General features: G+C 39.4%; 1 protein-coding gene across 14 annotated transcripts in view; it reads left to right on the top strand.

Moving 5' to 3' along the window:
• Positions 1-14,125, top strand: part of PRUNE2 (prune homolog 2 with BCH domain) — a 177,860-nt gene that overhangs the window by 39,057 nt on the left and 124,678 nt on the right. The window contains exon 1 of one of the 14 annotated variants that reach the window (XR_014951414.1): positions 7,218-7,348. The exons of 12 other annotated variants lie outside the window; for them this stretch is intronic. The gene's annotated coding sequence lies outside the window, so the exon portion shown is untranslated. Of the gene's footprint in view, positions 1-7,217; positions 7,349-14,125 lie in introns of those variants that run through there. One more of the 14 variants, XR_014951415.1, reaches the window with a different exon arrangement.

Consider the following 14,125-nt stretch of genomic DNA (forward strand, 5'->3'; position numbering starts at 1 on the left):
AATCCAATTGGTTTAATAATAATAAAATAATCCAGAAAAACATAAACCACAAATAACAGAAAATATTCCAAAATTGTAGTTTTCATTGGTTTCCATGAAAAAGTAATACTTTTTTTATTAATATTGTTGCTGTTTCTTACCTCATTGCTGTTTTCAGTGAATTGTTCTTATCTCAAGCCATGATGTTCACCATTTGTGCCTCCAATTCTCAACTGCATCCTGCCTTAGTAGGAAGGGTGAGGAAAAGAGGAACCAAGAATGGCATTTGGTTTTGGACAGTCTGGGGTGTGGGCACTGAATTTGGGAGTACTGTTCCTAAACCATGACATTGCTGCCTAATGTGGGGTTCCAACCCACAACCCTGGGATTAAGAGTCTCGTGATCTTCTGACTGAGCAAGCAAGGGCATGGAATGGTATAGAAAAACCTCTGGGTCCTGGCCAAAACTATGACAGGTATACAGAATCAGCAACTGTAACTCAGACTTAAAGGAAAGATTGTGCTCTGAGTTCTGTGCTATTCTGCCATAACCTGTTTTCTTTTGTCCAGCCCAACGTTACATACACATGAATTTCTCTCACTCACACCTTCAGATCACCATCTGTTTTGTAATTCTACTGTTGCATTTGTGTGCCATTAAAAGAACTGTATTTCTTTTAAAGAAAAAAACCCCAAAAATTTAGAGGTAATATCCATAAATATAGTTTATTATCTTTTATTAATCATATAGAATACTTTTACTTGTATTTAGGACTTTGTGGAATCAAAGAATGGCCTGTATCAGAAAGGGCCTTAGAGATCATCATGTTCCAATCCCCCTATTGTGGGCAGGATAAAGAAACTGACACTCAAAAGCCTTAATTTTCTTATTAGTATATCTGCTAAACATTTGGCATTGTCTGCAAAGCAAGGGTCCTATGAATTTGCTGAGTATGTATGAATTTCAAAGGTCAAGGTAAGAACTGTATTCAATCTAATAATATGGTATTTTTTTTAGGAATGTAACCTTAGTTAGCTATGTTACTTGTCTGTGGAATGAGAAGATCTGTCTATAAATTATAATATGGTATTCTACTAATTAAGTAATTTATGCCTTAAAAATTACTTCTAGCTGGTCTATGATAAGTAGTTGCATATTCTGGTCAACTTGCTAAAGGAGAAGTTCTTACATTACTTCACAGTTTTCTAATGGTAACCACTATATTATTCATTGTAATATATTTCACTATTATTACCACAGAGCCAATATTCTCTTCATATTATTTTCTATAATTTGAAATCTGGGGTTCACTCTTACTCCATTTTTATCTGTATTCAAATTAATAGTTGTAAGAATGTTCCCTCATGAACTTCTAAACATCTCCAAATGCAAAAATAATAAACATACTATATGCAGTTAATCAATGCAATGCAATCTATATAGCAGAAGTTTTATGTACTGTGTACTCTAATTTTCTTATAGTTAACTTGAAAATGCCTTGTGCTCACTGCAGCCTAAAACTTCTGAGGACTTTGACCCATGTACATGGGAAGAAAATGGTGTTAATAATTTAAGTCAAGTATCTTAAGTCCTTACTCTTTACTTTGACAAAGATTACCATTGGAAACATACTTTCTGCCTAGGTTAAATACTATTAGTATATGGCAGCATAATAGGAATAGATTTCCTTCAATTAACCTCCAAGTGAGGGATAAATGGGCAGGAGATTTGGTAATAGCTTAAACAATATACCAGAATTACTTCTTTGGCCTGGGACTAACTTCACACAAGTAGCCTGTACTGAGGCTGTGCAAACGACATAACATACTCTGTCATTGAGTAGACTGATCATTTGTACAGTTGGGGATGTATTCACATGGCACATGGGATTTGCCTAAATTATCAGCACTCATGGTGTAAGAAAGACACAGCAGCACAGAAGCTTAACTTCTATAATAACCTGTCTTAGAACACAGCTGTGTTGAAATTTGATGAACAACCTGGGAACTTGTTTTCCATGGACATAGTGCTGATAGGAAATGCATCAGGATTCTGGCTTAATTTAATGCTTATTTGATACAAAATGTAGTTTGGGAGTGGCCTAAACTGGCAGTTCTGTTGTCCACCTTCAGCCTGTACTTTACCACACAGAAAGCCATCCAATCATCCATTATTTGGGATGCCTCCAAGTGCATTTGGTATTGATTCAATATAGCTTTTTGGCTTTGAATTAGTATCTAGCTTTGGTTCAGAAATGCACACTCTGGTATCTTATTCAGTTTTGCAAGGAGGAACAGAACAGACAATTATTTTAACACAGGAATTACATGCTATTCACAACTAAAGTATGCATTCAGTCTTCGAAAACTTCAGCAGATATCTATATAAGACCTTTAGGAGTCATCTCCTAGCCAGGCATGGCTTCTTTCTCTTCCTTTGCCCCTCAAAAAGAGCAGTGTCAATTTCATTTTTCCACATCTAATATTCCACAAAAGAAATAGGGAATGTTATAAAGTTTTACCTTGAAATTTATGGTTAGAATGAAACAACCAAATAAAAGTAATCCCTTGGAGAACAAAGCTTCTTAATAGTACTTGGTTTACATTGGGCAAACCAGAAGTGCAAAAGGGACTTCATTGCCTCCATGTTCATGATCACTTTCACTAAAGAAAGATAGGAGGCATTCACAGCATAGAGGTTTTATGCATTGTTGATGGACAGGCTTCATGTTTGGAGAAGAGTCTTCTGATATTTGAAATGGTTTGTTTTCATCTGATTTGATAGGGTGACTGGCAACCAGCCACAAGTAGTGATCTCCAGGGCTCAGTAGTGGGGCAAGTTGCATTTAATATCTTTGTCAATGATCTGGGTGAGGGGTTGACTGAGTGCCCCCTCAGTTTGAAGATGACACCAAACTGGGTGAGAGTGATCTGCTGGGGCAGGAAGGCTCTACAGAGGATCTGGGCAGACTGGATCGATGAGTCAAGGCCAGTGGTAGGAGGCTCAAAAAGGCAAAGTGCCAGGTCCTGTTCTTGGGTCCCCAGAACAACATGCAAGAGAGCTACATGCTGGGGGTGGAGTGCCTGGAAAGCTGCCCAGCAGAAAAGGACCGGAGGCTGTTGGTTGACAGCAGCTGAACATGAGCCAGCTGTGCCCAGGTAACCAAGAAGGCCAATGGCATCCTAGCCTGTATCAGCAACATTATGGCGAGCAGGACTAGCAAAGGGAGCAATGGATAGCCCCTGTACTCTGGTGAGGTCTCAACTCAAATTCTGAATCCAGTGTTGGGCCCCTCACTCACTACAGGACAGACACTGAGGGGCTGGAGAGCATCCAGGGAAAGGGAAGAGTCTGGAGCACAAGCCTGATGAGGAGTGGCTGAGGGAGTTGAGGCTGTTTAATCTGGAGAAAAGACTTGTTGATGTGGCATTTAGGGACACAGTTTAGTGGTGCACACTGGTGCTGATTGATGGGTGGACTTGATGATATTAGGAGTCTTTTCCAAACTAAACAATTCTCTGATCCTGGGACCAGGGTAACTGAAACATGATAAACTGTGGAATTACTAAGCACAGGAAGTGAAGACACTTGATAGCAAAGACTGGATAACGTGATTCTAAGGACGTGACTTGTTGGTAAAACTACATGGAAATCATAGAGACTCTGAAAGTAAAATGGCTTGAGTGCTAATACAAATGACTGTCAGCCTACTGCTGCTACACACAGCTTTGCTTCTTTTTGTTTCTTTGGGTGGCTGTCTGGAGAACCATTCTTTCAGTAATTTGTGAAATCACCTTTTTCCTTTCAAACTTTTAAATAATATCCTCTTACAAGAGCTGAGAGCTGTGAACTTCTTTTGTGCTATTATTAAAATGATTATGTTACATTGTCATTCCATGGGTAGGAACTATTTATTCTTACTGTGGTAGTATAAAAGGTCTTACAATGACACCCTGAGCCTTATTTAACATTAAAGTGATTGTTAATACATTATTGAAGTGTTTATCATACAAAAACATTTTGATATAAATGCTAGACTGCTGGATAGCTACATCATGACAGCTCTTCTAAGTCCTTGGTAAACTGTAAAACTGCTAAACTGAGTTACAGAGTTCAGTTCTTAGTAATCACTGGTTTTACTTCTCCATTATATAGAATAGAACGATCTGAACTGTATGCCTGGAGAATAAATAAAGTGGATATGAACCACAGAAACTATGGAATATCACAAAAATCTCTATTATTTGGTAGCACATAGTATGTATGACGATATAAGGTTTTACTAGGATAGTTTGTATATCATGAAAATTACTTTTCCCTGGATGACCACATTGAAAATGGGAGGAGTTTTAAAAGAATGTGAAGTGTAAGACATTGTTCAACATTACTAGAGCTACAGGGTTTTTTAGGGCACAGTAAAAAGACATAGCAAAGTAATCATATATTTACACGTGCTTGAAGAATGGCTTAAATTAAAAAATGAACTTTGCCATGTGAACAGAAAAGCATTCACTTCCAAAGCATACTCTCTGAAGAAGTATGACATTATTTGTGTTTCCATTTTCAAAACGACGAAGACATACAAAGCAGAACTCTCAATTCACAGCCTAAATCCCTTCAATATGACAAGACATAAGCACAAATGTGCTTATGAACAAATCAAACCCCAGTATTGTTCAGCAAGTCTATTTTTCAATAATTCGATTCTACAAATTTGCTCTATACTGAGCAAATTCTCACTTTGGGACACATACATGACTCCCATAAGTTTAAAAAAGAGATAAGTTACACACATCAAATGAAGAACATACCTTATGAAGAGCCTCTGGATGACTGTGAAGTGGTTTTAGCTACTTTAGGAAGAAGGATAAAAAAATCATCTAGGTCCTGATTCATCTCTAATTTACCCTTCAGTAAAGTGGAATTAAATTAGTGGCTAGAAGTGGGGTAGAAAAGAGGAGAATAAGGCTTAGGAATTTCTATTAAATATTAAACAGATACAAAGATTGGTACTCTGTCCATGGTTTTGCACAATAGGATATGAATAATTAATTATTCAATATGTAACTCATACAATAATTATGGAGGCAAAAAAGTTACTCAAAAAGCAGTTTCAAAAGCTAATGTTTTCAGGGAGCTCAGGTGCACTCTGTTTTGTTTTCAGTGCAGCTGTACTGAGGCCACCTCTTGAAATCCAACGTGGGGATCACAAAGTATTCACATAGTTCTTCCAGATTCAGTGAAGGACTATTTGGATACTACAATGTAGAAGTATATTTATATGCACAGATCTATTCAGTGGATGTACAAAGAAGTAATTAGTCAACACATTTTATTTACAGTATATGAGTGAGTGTGCTTTTTGGTATGAGGCATAAGAACACAACTTTCCTGCCTGTTTAACAAATTCAACTATTTTATTCAACAGTTTGCTGGTTTGGCACTTAAAAAAAAAAAAAAAATTTAATACATATGCACCAAAAATTAGCTTTTTAAGCATCAATTTCCCAAACTTCAGTTTAGCTCATGTAGCAAGGTGGATATTTTAATTTTGTTTTGCAGACTTTACTGAAATGGAAGATATATTTTACTCCTTTTTTCTTTTGCAGGGCATATTGTTTTCTTACTTGGCAATACATTCCTAGTCAACCTCATCTCTGCATTCTAAGTTACACAGCAATTTCTTTATTGTAATACTTCAATTTCAAGTAACAAGAGAGTATGTTGTACAAAACCTGTAATCTTTCAGGAGACCTACTATTCTACAGAACAACCAGAAACCCCAAATTCAGATGGAGTTCTGAAATTATGTGCAAACAGACAAATGCATTTCAGAAGAAATGTTCCAGTAAACGAAATACAATTATCTTTTTCCTGTAGAACACTGTCATTTAGAGTACTTTGCTTCACATAATTTGTCTACACAAGTATTTTAATGAAGATTTACCTTCCACTTTTAGATGGTTATGATACAGATGAAGGTTTATTTTTTCTATTCCCCAGAACAATTTCCAATTGGAACATATGACTAGGCAGAGCAGATTGATTATGGCAGGAAACACAGTAACAGGATCTGCAAGATATCATGGAAGAATTAACAAATCAAATGAGAGTAAATTAGAATTATAAGGAAAAGTTTGTTAATAAGGAAGCAAGAGCTTTTAGCTCTTACAGTAATATCTTCAGTAAGCTGCAAAAAATACACAAGAGAGAAAAATCCCAGGTCTCATAGCACTGAATTTATAACAATTAGTCATCACTCACTGTTCAGTGAGGCACAACTTGAATGGAACAATAAAACTGCACTACTCAGGTTGGTTATTTAGAGTGGGGAATACTAGTGGTGTGAGAGCACTGGAGATGCCGAAAACCCTACAGTTTATTTTCTGGTCTACTCTACACTTATTGCATGACCTCCCATTGACTTCTATAGCACTGGATTCCAGCTCTTTGACGTTTCTCTTTATTTCTCTACAAAGTGGGTTCTAGCCTAGAAGGCTTCTTTGTGAACTGTTCAATCGATTATGTATAAAGAAAATGTGAATGTGAGCAAATTACTGAGAAAGGAGCCTAGGTTTGAGGTACAGGGCAGGGTTTAATGAGGCCTGACTGTGAAACACATAGAATCATAGAATGTTTTGAGTTGGAAGGAACCTTAATGGACATGTAGTTGGACAGAGACAACTTCCCCTAAACCAGGTTCTGCAGAGCTCCATCCAAACTGGTCTTGAACCCCTCCAGTGATCGGGCATCTGCAACCTCCCTCGGCAGCGCCTCGTAACCCTCAGAAGAGGTTTTCTCCTAACATCTTACCTAAGCTCTCCTGCAATCTGAACCCACTGCTCGGTTCCCTCCAGACCTTTGCCACCATGGGAAGGGGACGCGGACCGGTCACTGCCTCTGCCCCAGCCCCTCGAGCCTTCCACTGGTGAGTCTCACCGGGGTGGGAACTGAGACACCGCCGCCCCAGCGGACACGACAGCCACCGGCTGCTGCCTGTTGCTTGGGGCCCCTCCGTCGGGCGGGTGTCGGCGGGTGTCGGCGGCCAGCAGTTCCCGTCAGAGCGCCAGCCGCCGCTGCCCGGGCAGCGGTGCCGGCGCCGGCCCGCGGAGCCCCGCGCCGGCCCTTGCGGCAGGGCTGACGTCAGCGCCCGCGGCGGCGGCGGGCGGGGCGGGGCGGGGCGGGGCGGGGCGGGCGCTCCGCAGCGCGGCGGGGCGCGGGGCAGCCGGGGCGCCGAGCGGGCAGCGCAGCCCGGGCAGCGCCGAGCGGGCAGCGCCGAGCGGGCAGCGCAGCCCGGCCGCGCTGCAGCGCTGCCCCGAGCCCGGCCGCGGCCATGGAGGAGTTCCTGCAGCGCGCCCAGTCCCGGCTGGTGAGTCCCGGCGGGGGCAGCGGGCGGGACTCCGCCCGACTCGCCGCCGCCTGCAGCCGGCGGCCTCGCCCCCGCGGCGCCCGCGGGCGCTCCGCGGAACTTCGCGGGCAGAGCTGTGGTCCTGCCGGGCGGCGGCGCGGGATGGGGCTGCTGGCCCTCGCAGCGGCTTTCTGGGGTTGCGTTTTCTTCTCACACCTTGCTGCCCTCTAATTACTGCTGAATAATGCTGTGCTTTACGATCCCGCGAGCCCGTATCTGACAGGCGTTTTGGGAGGTGCCAGCATGCCGTTTGAGGATTATTTGCACGTTTCTTGGGACTTTGAGATGCATCAAGTTGCATAGTTTAAGGGAGGGGAATTATACGCGAAGTTGCTGAAGAAATATTATTTCTGTGGTCTGAGCGGCACTAGCAGTAGGGGATAAGTTTGGGTAAGCAAGATATTAAATAACTGCACAATATGCAAAGATTACCAAGGTTCAGCATCATAATTGTGTCTCAGTTATCATCGGTCGTTAACGCCGTGTTAGGAATCACAGAGGTATATAGATGCTGTTCTCAGACGGCTTGTTGGTAAGGGCTGTACTGAAACTGCCGAGTATTTATTTTGTCTACACTGACTGTTAATCTCCCCCACACAGTTTGTGCTCTTTCCCCCCTTATGTGGCTTGCGAAAGTAGGATGAGCTTTGAGACTGAGATGGTCTTAGGCCAATTCGTTTTACATTTTGATTTTCTTTGCAAAATTCGGTTTTACTGACTTCTTACCTTTACTTATTTCTTACCTTTCATGTGTAGCCTGCACGCCTACTAGCTATCCAGCTCTCAGAAATGTGTTCAGTTATGGGAGTAGGACTGGGTTTGTCTCTTGGCTGCTTGTTTTGTCCTGTGTGTTTGGGTATTCGGTACTTGTATGGCCTTCCCAGTTTCATAGAGCTCTTAAGTATCTCTGGAGAGGGATCAATCATAAGCCCAAGATGCTCTTTGACAGACGTGGTTCTGTATCTAAAATTATTCGTAAAATATGATTTTTTTTATACTATCCCTTCTTGGTATACATTGTTGGAAATCAGAGAATAAAGTAATTTTTTAGAGGAGTGGAGAAAGATATGATAAAACAAATCCCTTAGTGGCTTCCTTAATATTTAACTGTGTTGGCAGATATTAAGGGTAAATAAACATGAAGTGTGTAATTCTGGTCACATGCCAACAGCAGTTGTTTTAAAATGTATTTTTAGCAATTTTAAAAATATTTCCCTTGTTTTTTCATATAAGCAGTTGTAACTTTGGTAGCCCTCTTAAAAGATACCGCACACTGCAATTACAAAATCTTAATACATTTTTCACATTAGCATTTCATGTATTACAAAATTTGAGATGGAGATGGTGGTGGTTTTGACAAACTTTCTGCTCAAGAACATCATAGGTAGTCTTAGTTGATAGACATGAATTGTGCAGTGATAATGTTTCCTGTTAGTAAGTGGCAAACAGTAAAAATAATTTGTTTACCTCTAAAAGCAAATATTGCACTAATCTTTCTGAATAGGTTTTGATGATCAGAAAGGAGTTGTCTAGAAAACCAGAATCTAAAGATACCCATGGAGAATATATAAAATTATTTCTTTAATTTCGATCAAGGGAGGAGTGCAGCAACTGAACACACCAGAGGAGCACCTTTATACTCCCATAATGTGTGTTTTCAAAAGAAATGCAGAATTCTCTGTGTACTTTCTGAACTGTGAGAGGAAAAGATAAGTTTTGGAGGAGGCCTCCTCTACTGGAGTGGTATTGTGGTGAGAGAGTGTCTTTCTGACTGAAATTTCAGTGTATGGGCATGTCAGCTGAGCATGGCTGGGGATGAAGCATCTGAGCACTGGTGTGTTCAGTTCAGAGCAGATCCATGAATCTTAAAGGTTGTCTTCAATTTGCCAGTTTACTGTGTACTACAGTGGCCTGAAAAGGGTGACCCAGAGAAATTAAAGATTTGCATTCTGCAACATGAGAGGCTGATGATGCGTTTTCCTTTCAGCTTGGTCAGGCTTTTTGTGGGGAATGTTTCTCAGCTGGTAGGCATAGGCTGAGTTGAGGCCAAGTAATGAGCAGTCTTTGTTTTGACACTGATGTAAGGTGCAGGGAAATGGGTGAATGACTAAGGAGGAAGGAGCGGCTGTGTGTTGTGCTACTGCAGCCATATCTGTGGAAAATGCTAAAAGGCCTAGAGTTGTATTTGTGAGGCCTGGTGATGCCAGCATCACAGTGCTAGCATTTCACACCACAGGAATTCCTGTTAGGTTAAAGAGATTACAGTGCATTGACTACATGGTTGCTACTCAGCATGAGTAAAGGAAAATTTTCTCCAGAAGAGCAGTTGCTCCAGACCATGCAGGAGAACCTATTACAGGAAGTGCTTTGTCATTCATTTGGGTCTGGATCCAGCCACAACATTAATCAAGGCTATTTATCTGCACAGAGGAAATTACAGCCTCAGACTGTGCTGCACAAAGGGCATGCTTGTTTTTTGTTTTCTAAGTCTTTGTATTGTGTACCTTCATCGATTGTTGGAGAGGAAAATTCTCTGTGTATTATCTATTAATAATAAAGCCTCAACTAGACTATTCCTTCTTGGAAAACAGTGGATTTTGCTTTTGTAGCTAGTAAAATAGTCTCAGTAATTTTCAGTACCAATCTTTGAAGTTGTTGCATGTAAAACCAAGGAGGCAAAATTTTTTGAAGGCAATACATAACAGGATATCGGAAATGCCATACTGACATATTTCACATTTATGGTTCAGTTCTGCCGTTTTTTCTCAATTTTTTGTAAGTCTACTAATAAAGTGAGAATAGGTGAGACTAGATGAGATCAAAGATCCTTCTAAACCATTCTGTCTTGTCTAGTGGGAGATTATAAACAGTAGAATACACAGGCTGATCAGTGCTGAAAGCTTAGATCAAAATGTATAGGTGAACTAACATGTTAGCTGCAGCTAGAACCATCTTCCATACATTTGGCTATGACATGTGCTTGGGGTTTTTTTTGTGCTTTGGCTTCAACAGAGTCCCTGAGACAGTGAGTTTCACAGTTTTATCATGTGCTTTGTTTGACAGCAACAATATCCCTCTTTGTTTGCTCTGAATTGCCTGACAATTTCGATGTATGTTCTATGATGCTTCTACCTGAGTAAATACTTTATTTCACTTTCTCTCTGGCTTTCAGTTAAGCAGTACCATATCCTCCTTGTCTTCTTTCAGACATTTTTAAGCTAAAGTTTTCTACTGCCTCTTGATATATGAACATAAGTCTGTAACTCTGCTCATCCTTATACCCTTTCTCTGAAGATTTTATTTAACCGTTTGAAAGTTGGGGAGCCCAGAACCGCCTGTCAGGTTTAAGTCATAACAGCATTAAAGACTGACAGTAGTACAGTTGTCTTCTCCTTTTTCCCCCCCTAATTTTCTTAAGGGTTCTTGCTATCCTACTTATTCTGTTTTACTGTCAGAAGGCATTTTTCTGATGGTTTCAGAGTATCATGTAATGTGAATGCATGATGATTTTGCTTCTTAGTAATACCTTTTTTAAAGTTCATCTGACACTGTACAGCACCTCAGTACAGTTAAAAATGAAGTCAGGTTGTTTTCTCACATTTCCCCATGTCTACATTTCTTGGCCCTCAATTCTGTTTACTGTTTATTCTCTAGTCCCTTAGTGTCATGAGTCCTTTCTGCAATTCTTGTAGCCAGCTACAGATTTGACTCTCTTAAATAATCTGATATTGTCTGCAGCTTTTCCCAACTCATTATTTGCCTGCCTTTCATACTAGAAGTAATATTATTTATTATTTATGAGAAACAGCACATATCTCAGCACATATTCTTTTGGAGAATCCTTCATGGTTATTCTTCACTGAAAAACTGACCACTTGTTCCTGTCCTTTTTTTCCTGAACTTTTAATTCTGTAGTATGTCATGAAAGGATGACACTCCTTTTTTCTTGGGTGATTTGTTTCTTTATTGGCCTGTAGGAAAATTTTCAGTTATATTTTGGAAGGTCCAAATACAACACTTGCTTGTCCTTCTCTGCATGCTTATTGAGTTATTTAGGAACTTCTCTTTAAACAATTTTGTGCAAAAAATGTCAGGCCTTACAAACACTTTTCCCCACTGTATTATGTTATTAATCTCTTCGGATTAGACTTTTTCAGGTATAGGCAAACCATCCAGCTGGAGAAGAGTTACTGGTCAGTCAGTATAAAATTTTGTATAATTTATTCAAGAAAACAAATCAAAAGTTTAAGGTTTCAGTAATGTAGCTTCAGATTGATTATCAGAGCAGTTATCAAGATGTTAAAGTCAAATAAATAGGGAACTAAACATTCAGAAAGTACTTCCTCAATAATTCTCTGACATGAAATACTGTATACTGAGGAAGGTACTTAAATTAGGCATTTTTCAAGTAATCTTACATGCTTCAGACTGTTACAGTGAAGTGGAATGACTGTAAGAAGGGACTCTGTCAAGGAAGAAGCTGTAAGAATTTTAAAAACAAATTTACAGAATTGCCTCTGAGAAATGCTGAAACAAGGACTGCCAGAGAGTGCTTTTTCCCTGGTTTTAGGTCTGTGTCTAATGGAGAACCTAATGCTTTGTATGCTGGCTTCGGGGAAGTCAGAGAACAGAATGAGCTCCAGAAAGGCTTAATGTGCTGATGATACTGAGATAACCACATACTGCAGCAAAGTGCTTCAAACTAGTAATTGAAAGATGGTCCTCCTCCTGCAGAGAATAGCAATTAGCTGGGGAAATAATCTTTGTAAATGCTGTGTCATCTTCAGCAGTTAACAGTATTTGGAAAAAAAAAAAAAAAAACAAACCAAAAACCCAAACCCTCTAAAATGTGAAGTTCTTTTAATCTCTTGAAATACAAGAAAAGAGACCAGAATGCTGGTTACACCTGGCAGGGTACACACTGGACAAATGGGGTGTTATGACCCCAGACAGGTGTGCCCAAATAAATACTGGACTGTGTGACTGGACGTTTTCCAAACTGAGGGCCAGACCCTTGACCAGGGAGATGCCCTTGAGAATAATAAAAAAGGCTTTTAAGACACTGCTTTGATAGATATGAAAAATGAATGTTGTGCTTGTTTCAGAGGCACAGAAGTTCAAAGAACAGTTAGTGACGATGGCATGACTTGAGTAGATTTATGTGACTGCAGTTTAAAAACAAGCTGAGTCACTTACATGCTTATTCATAGTGCCTCTATTTTCCTAGCTGGAATTTTTTTATCAGTGATAGGCAGTGGTTACTTTGAAAATAGTATTTGATTTAGTTGGAATAGTTTTGGCTTTACGGGAAGTGAGAGACACTACAGAAGTGAAGCAGAAGTTATTTTCCCAGAAACTGCTGAACATCTCCAAGCTTAGGAGTAAAAAAGCTTTTAAACATTTAGACAAGAAATTAAGTCTTAGCCTCTCATGTATCTTCTTTGCATTCATCCAGCAGCACCCAAGGGACTTGACTCCACTTAGCAAGGCACTTATGCTATGTAAGAATTAAAGAGTATGAGTAATGATATTGACTCCAGTTGGAAAACTCAGATATAGAAGTTGTACATACACCTAAAATGGTTGCAGAATTGGAGTATTATGCTGATTAACATTTTATTACTTAAATCTGTCAGAAGAAATCATGCAGCAGCAGCTATGGAGCCAATGTAATTTATTAATAATAAAGAAGAAAGAATAAGCATTGCACCAACATAATTCTGAGGTAAATTTTTAAACAAAGCAAAGTTTTGAGCAGTTATACTAATATTGAAGGGTTGTTTTTTGTTATAATTTTTGTATCATTACAGATACTGTAGCATGATAACAGTGGAATACTCCCTTCTTCTACAGGTACCACATAATTAAAAATATTTCTTAACTGGAAAAGAATTCAGGGAATCATAAGAAAATTACTTAAGGAATTGACATCCAATAAAAAAAATGAACTAAACATAAAACTTGATTAAATTACTGCTGCACTGAGACATGAGAGCAGTCTGGATCTATGACGTTGCTAGAAGTAATGCAAAGAAAGGAAGGAATCATTCATTCTGGTACATAGGTATAAATATGTAATTGCAAAACAGTCAGCAGAAGCTTAATAAAGACAATATTTCCAGAAAAGTAGGTCTATTAGCAAGGAAGACAGGTTCCCAGAGCAGTGAGAGAAGGCCTCTGCATATGAGCAAACCAAAATAAAACCTGAATTGGATGAACATATGTAAAGCTGCTTTTAAAAGCAACATGTAATTGTAAGGAAAATATATTGGGTAATTTAACAGCCTTTTACAGTTCCACTAAAGTCAGACAGACTACAAACATGTGGCAGAAATTGAGAGTTAAAAACACTTTCCCCCCATGGATTTGCATGGTTTGGGATGATAGAACTAGCATTTTTAAACAATTACTCACATACCTTGCTTTTCTTCAGTCTCTGGTGCAGTGATAAGTGAAGCACACCATATTGGTAATGATTAGGTCAAATTCTCTCCTGATTAATTTTTGGGGTGTTGAATCATTGCATATGTAGCTGACATACTTTATATTTTGTTCTAAACACAAATAAATTCCAAAGGCATTTCATTGAAGTGTAGTAGGGTATTTACTAGGGTATCACTCAAACTATTAAAGTGATTCTTCTGAGCTCGATTACATGCAAATACTTATTTAAATGATCAGTTCCGATCTTAAGAGTCTGTTTGACGTACTAGATTGAGTGGATAAATCCAAAGTAGC

The sequence above is a fragment of the Lonchura striata genome, chromosome Z (assembly GCF_050655825.1).
Source record: "Lonchura striata isolate lonStrDom1 chromosome Z, ASM5065582v1, whole genome shotgun sequence".
NCBI classification, from domain to species: domain Eukaryota; kingdom Metazoa; phylum Chordata; class Aves; order Passeriformes; family Estrildidae; genus Lonchura; species Lonchura striata.